Here is a 14893-nt window from a genome sequence, read left to right on the forward strand (position 1 = left end):
TTAGTAGATATAAATGCAATTAAGTATTTGTTGAATGAAGGGATAAATGAGCCTTAGTTTCCTCATCTGTAAAGTAGAGATAACAAAAACCCTATGAGGATTAAATGAGATAACAGATGTGACACTGCCTGACCCATAATAAGATTTTGTTTTTGTTTTTTGGTTGTTCTCTAGATAGAGAAGCTCAAAAATGAAATCAGCTGCCTCCCAGGATTGTAAGTTTTCTGCCATTAGGGGCCTTTGAACCTAATATGGATGAAAATTTTGCAGGGATATTGTAGAAGGAAATGGTCAGTGAGTCTAGATGAGTGGTGCACAATCTTGGCTTCACATTACAATCAACTGGAGAGTTAAGACAAAAAAAAAAATGACTCATGACCCCAGAGATCCTGATTTAATTGGTCTGGGATGGGATCCAAGCAGGAGTATTTTTTAACCCAGACAATTCTAATGTGAACCATTTTGCTAACCACTGGTTTAAAATAGATGATCTTTAAATTTTCTTCTAACCATGAGAGGCTGTCACTCCAGGAAAGCAAAAAGACCACGGTTTCTTCTGAGAGAGGGAAAGAAGGAGGGTGAGGAAGGAAGAGGTGGGGGAGGAGGACAAGAAAAAGGGAGGGGAAGAAGGAGGGGGAAGGAGAGAAAAGAGGAGAGGGGAAGAAGAAGAAGGAAAAGAACGCTTCAGCATAGTACATCTTTGTTTTTAATTTAAAAATTAAAAACCTATAGGTGTAGGATTCTAGAGTCAGCCACAAGGCAATTTAAAGAGCACTGGCTTTGGAGTCTCAGATCCTCTCTAGTGAAGAATTTGGGGCCTTTCTAGCCTTGCAATTTAGAGTAAATCACTTGCCTCACTGAACTTGTTTTCCCAGTTTAAAATGGAGATAAGGATAACCTTGTTAGAGATTCTGCAAGAATTCAATAAAGTAAGATATACAAAAGGGTCCCGAAAGTGTTAGCACAAGGTAAGTTCTCGGTAAGGAATTGATATGTGTGTGTGTATATATATCTTTTATTATCGATGTGAATACATTATGTAAGCCTACATGCAGTTATAAGGCATTATTGTTGTGATTACTGGCCAGCCCAGGTGGAAAGCTATGGAATTGATTTTTTCTTTCTTTCTGTTTTTTTTAGCCCAGAAACATTCTTAGAGGGCTGTGGTTTTCTCTCGTGTACTGGTGTTGGTTAAGTCTTCTTAATAACACACACACACACACACACACACACACTCACACTCACACACACGTGTATACACATACACACACACATACATATATTTTTCCTTTTTTCTGAGTCCCCACTGAATGACAGCATGCCTGAGAAAATATGAATCAGAATTTATGGTGTTGTGCTACTCTCCCCCAGGGTGTGGGGTCACATATATATTGCTAGAAATGATCCACCCACTCGTTGCTCTCAGGGTCCTTACAGAACTGAACACCTGACCCTAAACAATGGAGGGAAAGATTCAAGGGTCGGCATTGCAAGGAATGAAATTTTAAACACATTCTCAGTATCGGCTTGTAAAAGGATGCCAGTTCCTGAGCATGTCCTGTCTGAAAGAATGGTCACTGACGCATACAAGCAAGCCAGGTCACACTTCCCCACACTGACACAGCCTCCAGCACAGGAAACAAGCCCAAAGCAGGGGAGTCTCCACACCAGCTGAGCCTGGCTGCACCCCTCACTATCTGTGACTAAAGGCAAGCTCCCTGGCCTTTCTGGAACCCCTCACTTACTCTGTGAAATGCAGCAGTCATACTTGTTCTGGTGACCGCCCCCCCCCCCCCCCGCCCCGCCCCAAGCTGCCTGAGGGTCACGAGCCAGACTCCAGGCAAATGCTTTTTTGGCACTGCAAGCCAAGGATGGCTAGGATTGCCAATGATGACTGAACACATTGGGGTCTTAAGGAAACTTCAGTTCCTTTTTTTTAAGCTTATTTATTTTGAGAGAGAGAGTGCATGCAAGAGCAGGATAGGGGCAGAGAGAGAGAGAGGGAGAGAGAGAATCCCAAGCACAAGGTAAGTCCTCATTAAGGAATTGCTATATATACATATATATAGCATATATATACACATATATATAGCATATATATAGCATATATATACATATATATATAGCATATATATACACATATATATATAGCATATATATACACATAAATATATGCTATATATATAACATATATATATACACACTATATATATAGCATATATATATACACAAGTATATGTGTATACACACACACACACACACACACACACACACACACACATATAGCATATATATATATATATAGACTCTATCTCAGGAACCAAGAGTTCATCACCTGAGCCAAAATCAACAGTTGGTTACTTAACCGACTGAGCCACTCAGGCACCCCAAGGAATCTTCAGTTCTAACAGGACTCTCAAAATCCTGGTTTCCTCATGAAGATATCCCTGTTTTGTTAGTCCTACACATTCCATAGCCCTATAATTCAAACATCTAATCTTCCTAGGTTTTAAAACTGTCCAGGGGGCTGGATACACCAGATAGGGTGGTAATGAAGAAGCCAAATATAGAGAACAAGTGTTTAATCCGCTGGAACAACAGTTTAGGCATAGAAACAGGCTAATGTGTTATAATGGTGATGACAAGGGGCACCTGGGTGGCTTAGTCGGTTAAGCGTCCAACTTCGGCTCAGGTCATGATCTCACAGTCCATGAGTTCGAGCCCCGCGTCAGACTCTGTGCTGACAGCTCAGAGCCTAGAGCCCGCTTCTGATTCTGTGTCTCCCTCTCTCTCTGCCCCTTCCCTGCTGGTGCTCTGTCTGTCTCTGTCTCAAAAATAAATAAAAACATTTAAAAATTTTTAAAAAATGGTGATGACAAGAGGGAGAGAGATGTGGGTTTAACACAAAGTGGGCTTTATAATGCTCTTTAGAAGTATATTGCTCAATTTTAGGGAAGAAGGGGCTATCAGCTTTTGACAAATGCAAACCACTGATGCCTACTGCAGATTCTGATATGCCTCGGGCATTCGGGTGGGATGGTGGGGAGAAGAACTGTGTGTATGTACTTATGCATTTTGGAAAAATGTCCTGGGTAATTGTTACATTGTCTCTCTCCTCCAATCCCTCCATGGTTGAGAACTCCTGCTTAACATCATATGCTCCACATTATTTACGTAGCCCAACTAGGGAAGCAGCCCAAGTACCCATCAACCGATGAATGGATAAAGAAGTGACATATATGAAAGAGTATTATATATAGTATATACAATAATACATACATAATACTAATATAATACTATTATTATAATAGTATAATATAAAAGAAAAATTTTTAAAAAAGAATGAAATCTTGCCCTTTGCAATGACATGGATGGAGCTAGAGAGTATAATGCTAAGCAAAATAAGTCAGAGAAAGACAAATACCATATGATTTTACTCACGTGGAATGTGAGAAACAAAACAAATGAGCAAGAAAAGCAAAAGAGAGAGGCAAACCAAGAAACAGACCCTTAACTATAGAGAACAAACTGGTGGTTGCCAGAGGGGAGGGAGGATGGAGGAAGTAGGGGATGGGGATTAAAGAGTACACTTAATCATGATGAAAAAACTGAAACAAAATTATTTAAAAAATAAAATTATGCGCTCCATATAGACACCCGGTGAACTAAGCCTGGCTTATTTAACCTCCAGTTCAACTCCTGAGCATCAAACATCCTCCAGTCTGCAGAGCTGACTTTCCCACATGGTCTCTACCTATTAGTTATAATAACAATGGTAACAAGATGAATACCTTCTAGACACACAATACCTCACCATTGGTGAAACCCCTTCCCATGTAACTATTTTATTTGATCCTCACCACCTTATCCCCATCTGACAGAAAGGAGCTTGTGACTCAGAGGGGCGAAGCAACTTGCCTGAGGTCACACAGCCAAGAAGGGACTTGAGTTAAATCCAAGTCTCCCAGATCTATAGCTACAGTTCTCTCCACTTCTGCCCCACAAATAAAAAGAACTATTAGTGCTGCTGCTCAACCCTTCATCTGTTTTAAACACTACTAGTTATTATGTGGTAGATACTGAGCTAGTCATTTTACATATAGTATATAGCTTATTTCCCAAACAACCCTTCAAGGTAAGTATTACTGCCCATTTTACAGCTAAAAACACTGAAGCTCAGAGGTGAAGAGACATACCCAAAACTGCCGTCGGTTTAGACATCCTCTCCTCCCTGATTCCTGCTGTTGACAGGTATGTCTGCACCAAGGATCTGCTTTGTGAGCCCACAGCACTATCACACTGTGTTGACAGCAGTTGTTCAGACATGTGTCCTGTCCACGACTGTGGTCTCTCCAAATGCAGAGCTATGTCTGATCCCAAGGTCGCTTACAACAATCCCAGGGCTCACACACACTATGTGTGTGTATAAGTATCATAGAGCTCAGAGAATATTCCCAGAACTGGATTTTGAACACAAATCTTTCTGATCCCTGAATATCTTATTTGGTTCTATCAAAAACGGCCCCCAAACAGGCCAGGCATAAACCCAGATTCTGTTCTGAGAAAACTGTCCTTCTTTCTAAAGTGACTCTAGCCATTTCTCTAACCAGACCTAAAGGTGTAGCTGGCCTTCTAACAAGAGAATGCCAACCCTGTTCCCAAAGATCACAGTACCTGGGTGAGACCAGAGCTGGCTAGGAATAATTAGCAAATTCTTCCTCCAGTCTCTGCATTAGGAAAAGGAAGTTCCAATTACAAATGTGCTGAGAAAATCGCTACTCAAACGCACAGAGTGATTTTCAAGGCATTGACACATCCCTGGTATGCTTGCTTATTAGATACAGGGGTTGAGGAGGATGAAGGAGTATTTAAAAGCTAGTTTTCAGACCAATGAATCTAAAGAAATTCTCTTTATTGGTCTGCAAGAGGAGGTGAGGATGGGGGGAGCAGAACCAGATCTGATAAAGGAGATTAAATGGCCTTATACATCTGACAGCAAAGAACAGTCCCCATGGGAATCCCAAATCCTGCTGGTGCTAATAAAGTGCACGATATTACTCTGGTAATATAGTGTACAATATAAGGCGTCCAGATGCCGGGGCCAGAGCCACGACCTACATCTTCCGCAAACCAATTTTCTGCTGGGTTGGATGTGTAAAAAAGAATCCAAATACAGATTTTTTTTTTTTTTTTCATCGCAAGAAGAATTGCTTCTCTGGCTTTTTTCCCTTGGCCTGTCTGCTCCTCCCACCCCTGCGTTCTCAAAGTGGGAATTACTTCTAATCCACTCACAGGAGAAATCACTGCCTCACCCAAGTGTGGGCTATTACGGAACAAGTGGGCTGCTTGTGGGCTTCCCAGTAGCCATGGGGTCCAGGGGAACACACAGAGGATTTGCAATCACACACGCTAGGTTCAAATCCTCATTCTTCCATTTATAAGCTATGTCTCCTTGAGCAGATTGCCCCATGTTTCTCTAAGCACGATTCCTCACGCCCCTTACAGAAGTGCCCTGTGTGTTAAAGATACCGCATATGAAGTGCCTAGCACAACACAGGAGGTGTTTCACTGGCAATAACAATCAGCAGCAGTGGTACGAGCAGCTTCTGTTAGCTAAGAGCTTAAAGGCAACCTCTTAGAGGAAGAGCTCTCTTTTGGCAAGGAGTTTAGGGATTGAAAGCATTGAAGCTTATTAATAAGATGAACAGCAACAGTACTTTATTACCAGCTCCCGAGCATCCGCTGAATGTGACGTTATAAGCATTGCTATAAGCATCGAGAAAATGCTTATAAGGGAGCTCAGTCGCTCCCTTCCAAAACCTTGTAGACCAGTGGGGAAGCTGAGCAATGTCACGGCACACGGTGCATGATACCATGTCCCCAGCAATTTAACATCAGTCACCTCATTTGACCCTCCCAGGAACTGCACAAAGTAGGCAAGACATGCGTTGTTAATCCCCACTTAGTAGGCAACAAAACACAACAAAAAAACAAGATAGAAGAAGCAGCCCAGAGAGATGGAGTGGATTGGCTAAATTCGTATGTGAGGCAGAGTCAGAGTTGAGTAGGTCTTCTAAATGCTCATTTCCAGTCCTCGGGCCTGAACCACTCTGGGATGGCTCTGGCTTGGCCTGTGATCAGAACACCAGCTCTGGCCCTCTCAGAATTCATGACATTTCCACTGCCCACAATTATTCTGTTCAAAAATGTTGGAGACTTCTCAGACCCAGCCCAGGGTGGCATATGAGACATGCTATCCTAGTGTTACTTGGCTGATTATAATAAGGATGATAACAGATATATAATATCCTTCCTTTGTAGCACAATTTTTAGTTCAAACAGTGCTCTCCTATGTGCCGACACTAGTGAATGAGTGTGTGTGTGTGTGTGTGTGTGTGTGTCTTACTGTTAAAAGTAGATGTTATTATCCCATGTCACAGGGGATGAAAAAGAGGTTCTGAGAAGTTTACTTTCTCAAAGTCACAAACTAAGTAAAGCACAGAGGCCAGGCTCAAGGCAGCTGTCTAGAAGTCCAAGCCTTGGGCTCTTCTTACTGACATGCAGTCATCTCACTCATCACAGGTATGATGTGAATCCTCAGAATCCACACAGTGGGCGATAGTTCCCTCATCAGAGCACTCTGGAATGCAGTGAACAGTTGAGAATAAATGAAAATGCCCTCCATCTCCTCCTCAAAAATAGTTGACATGCATTGAATGCCTGCTCCGTCAAAGGCACTTTGCCAAATGCTTTCCACGGACTATTTTGTATCATCCTTAACAGGTGGGCTCCATGATCAGCTTTACTTTACAAACAGACTTCGAGAGGTGAACTAACTTGCTCTGGGAACAGGGTGGTGTAGTTTGGATTTGAACTCAGGCAGTGTGGCCCCCACAGACACTAACGATAGTATCCTTTGTTTAATCATCGGCACAATCTCCGACCAGTGTCTTACGGAGAAACCCATTGTTCACTGACCGCCACTAACTGCCAGACACAGCCTTCAAAAGCTAGTTATATTTACTCATTAAATCCTCATAAGCATTCTTTAAGGTAGACATTACTGCCCCATTTTACAGAAGAGGATAACCGTGGCCAAGAGATGTTGACGGTTTGCCTAAGATTGCAGAACCTGCTAAAAGCAGAAGCATTTTCAAGCACAGAAACACCCGGGGAAATGTTCATTCTTCCTTCAACAACTCTGAAATCTCCTAAAAGTAAGTAATCTGAAATACACAAAGGAGAAAGGTGCGAAGAAGGAAACTGGAGGCAACGGAGCCAAAGGCCTGTAGCATTCTAACTGCACAGCTCTCCAAAATCAGTAGAGTTTGCAAAAGACTGGGTTTGTCTGGAAAGGCTCTGTGGAGGAAGCAGAACTCCAAGTGGGCCTTGAGGCCTGGAGGAGATTTGGATGGGCAAGGTATCCCAGAAAAGCATATTAAAAATTGAAGTTAGGGGTCCAGAAATAGATCCAAGTAGCAAAGGGGAGCCACAGCAATTTGCAAATGGTGGAGGAGGCCTATTTTGTAGGGTTGAAGCTTGTGTCCAACACAGTGTTTAAGCCCCACGCCCACAGCAAACTGAAATCTCTTTGTTCTCCTTTAGCATGCAGCCCACCAGGAGTGGCAATGGAAAAAAGGCACAGGAAGAAAATAAACCAAGAAGGAAAAGATAACACACACATCTCATGTGGGCCTTCAGGAAGGATGGGAGAAGCAGGGCAGGGAGAGGGAGAAGCACCAGCCAGCCTCAGTTCTTCCTTTGCTCATCCCTCCCCCTTCTTTTCCCTTCCCTCCCCCTTTTCCTGCATGCAGCAGCAAATGTATGAATGCTTGGATGGCTTGGCAAAACACTCTCCAAGATTTATTTCTGTTGGACAATCTTGCATTCTTTTTTTTTCCCCCTGCTGACAACTCTGTCAACAGCAGGCTCCTCTGTGAGGCTGTGAATTTGGAAATCACGTACTTGATACAGACATTGTTGCAATGATACAAACCAGACTAAGAAAGTGGACTCCTGAGATCAGGGAGACCTGCAGACCTACTTGGTTCATTACCTGGGAGTCACCGAGAAGACCTCAGGGCTTGGCGAAGAGACCATCTGGGGAGGGGGAGGGGGCAGCGGTCCTGGACGTGTGGTCAGTTCAAGGCAAGGAGATGGTTCCAGTAGTTCAAAAGCTAGATCTGTTTGTACGAGCTCCAACAGTAGCTTTGAATTGCTTTGAAACTCGAGTGTTGATAAGCCGCTAGGTAGCGGGGTACTGGGTAATAAATGTGAAAAATGTTTTGTCGAGTGCAGATTTCTATATCAGTGTAAAGGATTGTATTTATTACCTTTTTGTGAAAGGAAAGAAACGTATTTTATGTCTGTTTTTGGAAATTAGGCATATATAAGGACAAATAGACTTAGAAGCATAGAATTTCAGAGCTGGAAAGAAATTCATTCATTCCATCAGCAGGCATTTAGAGCCTGCATCTGGGAATCGGGCCCTGTGTGGGCTCTGGGGAGGTGGAGAAGAACCAGCCCCAGGCCCCTGAGGATTCCACAGGCAGTGATCAGGGCAGGGACAGGGGAGGCACTGGAGGTGACAGGAATGCAGGATGGGCCTGGGGGGCAGCTCCACTAGCCAGGGCATCAAGAAAAGCTTTCCTCTGGAAAGGAAATTCGGTCTGAATTCCAAAGGAGGATGTGACCAGGCAGAGATGAGAGATCAGGGTGGAAAGGGAGCTCTGGGGGCATATTAAGCACAGGATGAACAACGGCATGGACTCTGAGATCTTTAGTTCACAGATGTGAAAACCGAGGCTCAGAGAGGTAAGTTAACTTATTCAAATCACCCAGGCAGTAAGCGGTACAACTAGCATTCACTCCAAGGCTTGCTTTTTAACAACTTCATTACGCTGTTTACATATGAAACATGGAGTATAATACCTTCATTTAAAGGGTCAGTAACTTACCCACAACCACAGAGTCAGTTAGTGGCAGACTTGAGATTAGAGCCCAGGTCTTCCCCTTCCAGGTCCAGTGCCCATTTCGTGGTGCTGTTCAGACTCTACACACCTCCCAGCCCTGCCGGGTCCAGAATTCCCCACCATATCCTTGCTCCTGGAGCCTTCCCGTGGCTCCCTCACTGTGGAACTCAGTCATCAAGACTGATGCTTTCATTTCTTTTTCATTAAGTTGACAAAAAGAATGAGGTCACTCTCCCTTCTGGTGCCATTTCCCACCCTTGGAAACTCCCAAGGTCAGAAGGTCATCAGGCATTCTCACTTCCAAGCCATCCACTTAAAGGCCAGCTGGACTGGGAATAAAACACCTCGGTGTCAGGCATTTAATTTTTAAAGGGAGAGCAAAATGGCGAGAAGACTTTAAAAATTGCTCTCAGCTTTCTGTGTAATCGCCAGCGGGCTGGAGGTCACCACCAATCCCCACATCTCTCGAGACTCTCCAGCTTAGAGGAGCAGGTGGGGTATTTGTTCCCGGAGCCAGAGAAAATTGCAGACCCGACCCCACCTTCCTTGTGCTCAGAACGGACTGACCTCTACAACAAAACCCAACTCCTTAATTAACGTTCAGCTCCCTCCAAAGCCTCAACCACTGACAAAGAACCAATACAAAGGACAAAGCAGCACCCTCTTAGAAGGATTCTTAAGAAGGTCCTGGTATGTTATGACACCCAGGTTTGCAGGAAGGCAGCATCTCCAGGTAAGTGCCTGATCCTGAGAATCACAGCTGAATGGGAAGCAGATATACAACCAAATGCAGCAACAAAGTAAGTGTTTATTAAACTTAGGCTGCGCTAAGCTCCGAAGAGGTGTAACACAATCATGCTAATATTGATTGGATGTCTACAATAGCATAGATCTTCTCCATATAATCTCTCTGCATCTCCCAACAGCTCTGCCAGGTAGGAATTACAGCATCATGGTTGGCAATATGATGTGATGGTTAAAACTGTGGGCTCCAGAGCCAGACAGACTGGGTTTGAATCCCACTTCAGTCCCTTATTAAGCGTGTGACCGTGAGCAAGTCACGTAACCTCTGTGCCAATGTGTCCTCAGCTGTGTAACAGGGGTGACTATAGTAGCAAGTTCACAGGATTATAGTGAGGAGGGTCAAACACTCAGAAGAGTGCCTGGCACATGCAATGATTCAGTAGGTGTTAGTTGTCTTTGTCAACTCTATCGTGTATTTGGGGAAACAGTCCAGAGACAGTGAGTGAACTGCTATAGCCAGTTGGTTGGAGAGGCTAGAAGTGAAATTTGGGGGTTTTTCACCTGTAGCTCAGCTCATATATTGCCTTAGAATATTTTTATTTGTTTTACTTTACTTATTTTGAGAGCGTGAGAGTGGGGGAGGGGCAGAGGGAGATGGCGAGAGAGAGAGAGACAGAGACAGAGACAGAGAGACAGAGAGAGACAGAGAGTCCCAAGCAGGCTCTGCATTCGATGTGGGACTCCATCTCAGGAACTGTGAGACTGTGACTTGAGCTGAAACCAAGAGTCCGAGGCTTAACCAACTGAGCTATCCAGTCACCCTTGCCTTAGGATATTTTAATTTATAACGTTATTACCGTAACATTATGTATCTTTGGCAGAGCACAGGAGGATTAGTTCTATTTCAGAGGTAATGAACTTGAGATTTAGCAAAGGGAGCTGATTGGGCCCAGGCCATATATATGACAACTGGCAAAGCCAGATACTGAACTTGGGTCTTAGGAGAGCTCACCCATCCACCACACAGCAGGGAGGGGAAGGGAGAAGCAGAGTGGAACTGGGCAAGTTAAGTGGGTGAGAAACAAGATGGCAGACTTGGCAATGGAGGTGTGAGGAGAGGAAGGCTGGATGGAGGTGCAAACCATGAGCTCGAGGTCCTACACCGGCACTGTATAACGATTATATTGTTGAGCAAGATGATTTCCAACCACAAGGTTTGAAACAGAGTTTACTTTGCGCTCTGTGATGACCACCCTGTCTGAGAAAGAGCATGCTTAGCTTGGAGAGCGAAGGGCACATCCCCTTGCTGAGTGGGCTTCCCCAGGACAAACTGTGGCCTCCTACCTGCCACTGCTGAGCGTGGCCAGGATGTGCTGACATCTGAGTCGACCCACTGCCCCCATGACTCCCTTGTGAACCATCAAGGAACTCATTCTGCACTGTGCCCCACATCAAAGCTGAAAGGAAGAAGAGCCTGTGACCCTGAAGAGCTTGAGTCCAATGGAGGAGAAGCATGTTGAACATGGGAAGTATAGCCTGATGAAGTATAAGGTGTTGCGGGAGCACAGAAGAGAGAGCCTAACTCTGCCTCAGTAGGTGAGCAGAAGCCGCACTCAGAGAAGGTGATGTCTGAGTGGAATTTTGATGAATAGGATGGTCCTGAAAGATGGAGAGTAACAAGTGACAGGGATGGCACTACATGTAGGTGCAGGGAACAGCACGAACAAAGGCTCCACACAAATGTTTCCTCCTCAGAGCAGTTGCCCCCGACCATTCATATATAATAACAAATTCTTTGTTCCCTGCTTTATTTTTCTTCGCCTGTACTATTTATGACATTATATCGTCTACTTGTTTATTATCCATCTCTCACCGGATATAAGCACCATCAAAGCAGACTTACTGTTTTCTGTGTTTCTGTACCCCACTGCCTACAACCATACGTGGCACCCAGTGGGTACTCAATAAATATCTATGGAACAAATGATCAAGTTGCAGGTAGGTGTGGCTAAGAACGCCATGCAAATGCTTGTATTCTTGCATCTTTAATGTGAAGCAGGATTTAGGGACCATTTTCTTTTTTCTTTTTATTAAATTTTTTTTTAACGTTTATTTATTTTTGAGACAGAGAGAGACGGAGCATGAATGGGGGAGGGTCAGAGAGAGGGAGACACAGAATTGGAAACAGGCTCCAGGCTCTGAGCTGTCAGCACAGAGCCCGACGCGGGGCTCGAACTCACGGACCGCGAGATCATGACCTGAGCCGAAGTCGGCCGCTTAACCGACTGAGCCACCGAGGCACCCCTCTTTTTTTTTTTTTTAAGTTTTATTTATTTTGAGACAGACACAGCACAAGTGGGGGAGGGGCAGAGAGAGAGAGAGGGAGAGAGAATCTCAAGCAGGCAATGCACTGCCAGCACAGAGCCTGATGTGGGCTCAACCCCACAAAGCTGTGAGATTGTGAACTGAGCTGAAACCAAGTTGGACACTTAACTGACTGTGCCACCCAGGTGCTCCTAAGGGACCATTTTCTTAATCACGTCTCTCTTTCTCTCCCCATCCTCCTAACACAAAATACATGGATTGAAGTGTGGAGAGGAGGAGGAGAAAGGAGCTGACATTTACTGAGTACTGACTATGGTGATAGTTCACATAATTTCAGTCTCTGTAACAACTTCTGAGTAGGTATCGCTCTCCCTAATTTATAGTAAAGAAATTCTAGCTGCACGTGATTTACTCATTCTCCCAGCTGCTGCCAAGGGAAGAGGCAGGGCTGGGGTTTGAACACACATCTGCCTAATCCCCCAGGGCGTGCCCAGTGACCATACGGACCCCCCTCTGGAACCCTGTCTGCAATGAGATACTGTAAGCTGTGTGCAGTGTGAGGACCTGGCAGAAAGTTCCCCTGCTTCCAAAGTGCCTGCTCTTATCCAGGTCTTTTCATTATCTCACTAATTCTCTCGATAATCTCTGGTGCAAAGTATTCACACCCCCTTTAATTGTGTCAGGAGATAGTTTCTGGAACTGAGTCACTTCACCTGGCTGGCGAAGCAGGTAGGGAAGCAGCATATTGGAACCTGGCTTCCAGGAGGTCTGACTCCCAAACCTGTGATCTTCCCCCCAAGCTACTGTGAGCCACAGACCAGAGGAATTTGAAATCTCAAAAGAAATCTCCATTTCAGTTCCTGGAACACATGACAGTTTCTCACCCCAGATTGTTCTCAGCTCAGTATGAAAACATGTAACAGGGTATGAATGCCTGAGTGAAAGAAAGACCTAAACTTAAATTATTCCAGAAAGGCACGCTATTGTCAGTGATTGACAACCAGTCTCGACTCTCACCAGTGACAGCCACACACAAAGTAAGCCTTCAAAAAGAGCTTGGTTCTCTTCAATTAGCAGAGCTGAAATGAAACCACTTAGAAAATTATACTATTGGGCAACTGGTGGGTTTTAAACATAATGAGAAAAATAAAGGCTAGGCTGATGTTTACCATCAGCCGAGCTAGAAACGTCAGATGTGCCAGGACTCAGGCCCACACATTCTCCCTGTCTGCCTCTGTGCCACTGCTCCAACCCCACAGCTATTCATTCTTTCGTTCCTGTACCAAATATATATTGGTTCCCTACTGCCAAGGACTGGAGCTACAATGGGGAGCAAAACGGATGTGGTCACGCCTCCTGCTGCTTCCAGACAAGTAAACAGGGCCGCAGTACCCTGTGATAGGTGACATAATGGGGATAATGCAGGGTGCTCAGAGGCATGGCACAGACACAGGACCGAAAAACTGAAATTTCACACTGAGGGGAAAACAGTCCTGAAGGGGCAGAAAAGCCTACCCAGCAGGCTGCAGGCTCAGCCATTGGGAGAAGGCCAAGGGTGGTCAGGGCAGGGGCCAGGCAGCCATGGAAGGCAGGGGCCCTCATCCTGCTGGGCCCATCTGTCTATTCCCCGGGAGTGCTAGAATTACAGCTCTGGAAAGCTGGAAGAAGTTCAAGTGTCTCAGCACCATTCATTCAACAAAACATGTCCCAGATATGCAACGGTTCAGGAGGACACAAGAGCATAGCACACACAAGGACCTGCAAGTGATTCCCTGGGCCTCGGTGGCCCAGGCTGATCAAAGAAGGCCAGGGATGGGAAAGGTTTGCGCTTCATCCCGAGGCAACGGGGAGCCACTGAGGGCTTGAGGCAGAGGAATTAACACCCTCAGATTTGAGATTTGCCAGGTACCATTCTGAGAGTGAGATACAGAGGCAGGACCCTGAGCTCTGAATGACTCACTCCAGAGCCTCTGACCTTAACCAAGTCCCATATTTGTGGGGTTCCTGGAATCTGTAGGGCCAAGACCTCGAAGAAATGGACAAGAGGTGTTTATCTGGCTGAAGGAAAACTCTAAGACTTCCTTCTCAGATCTGGATCTCAGGGGAATAGGAAGACAGCAAGGACGGCCTTGTCTCCATAATTAGCTGTTTACAGGTGGACCAGCCTATGCCCCTCCCCCAAGCCTCCGCAACTACATCTCTGTGAGGGTTGGAGGGTTAGGCAGCTAATTACAAACGACAATCACCCACATTCAATGAAATGTTACCCTGGGCCAAGTGCTCACTTGATTCAATGCCCACAAGCACCCTGTGAAGTGGTTCCAGTTACGACCATCCTCATTTTACGGCAGCGCAAACTGAACTTCGGAGACGCTTCACAGCCTGATGAGAGTTGGATAGTTTAAGCAAGTTGTAGAACCAGGATTCGAACCCAGCATGTCAAGGGCTTGGCCATGAAAACATCCTATTTTGAGGCCCTCATCAATTTTTTTTTTTTTTTTTTTTTTTTTGCAAGGATTTTCTGAGCACCTAGGCTGTGAGGGTGAAGAGATAAGGAGGCAGGGTTCCTTCACGGACAGACACATATTCTTTCCCAGGGTGGGGGCCCTGAATTCTAGTCCCGCCTGGGTCATTAACCGTGCCTCCACATGGAGAGTGTGCGGGGTGTGTATAGACAGAGGGGTGGATGAGGCGGGTGTGACAAAATCCTCCCTCTCAGTCTCCCCCCCACACCCCCCTCTCCTTACTGTGGAATCAGTCTGTGCCCATGGGATGTCACAGATGACCCAGGACTGAGATGGCCAACACCTGGCACAGTTCAAAGAGCAGCATCCTCCCAGTGAACTTAACCT

At 45.2% G+C, this 14893-nt stretch overlaps 1 protein-coding gene and 1 long non-coding RNA gene across 16 annotated transcripts in view; one reads left to right on the forward strand and one right to left on the reverse strand.

The window, feature by feature from the left end:
• DAB1 (DAB adaptor protein 1) overlaps positions 1 to 14893 on the reverse strand; it is a 1146801-nt gene that overhangs the window by 1118722 nt on the left and 13186 nt on the right. The window lies entirely within an intron of this gene.
• Positions 4100 to 8102, forward strand: LOC147578050 (uncharacterized). 3 transcript variants are annotated; one of them, XR_015254737.1, is made up of 3 exons: positions 4100 to 4251; positions 7080 to 7217; positions 7606 to 8102. It is a non-coding gene; the product is annotated as an uncharacterized LOC147578050 (long non-coding RNA). The 3 variants fall into 3 exon arrangements; XR_015254738.1 differs by lacking the exon at positions 4100 to 4251 and adding an exon at positions 6381 to 6582; XR_015254739.1 differs by lacking the exon at positions 4100 to 4251 and adding an exon at positions 6657 to 6783.

The sequence above is a fragment of the Puma concolor genome, chromosome C1 (genome assembly GCF_028749965.1).
Source record: "Puma concolor isolate L17-30 chromosome C1, mPumCon1.1.hap2, whole genome shotgun sequence".
NCBI lineage: Eukaryota > Metazoa > Chordata > Mammalia > Carnivora > Felidae > Puma > Puma concolor.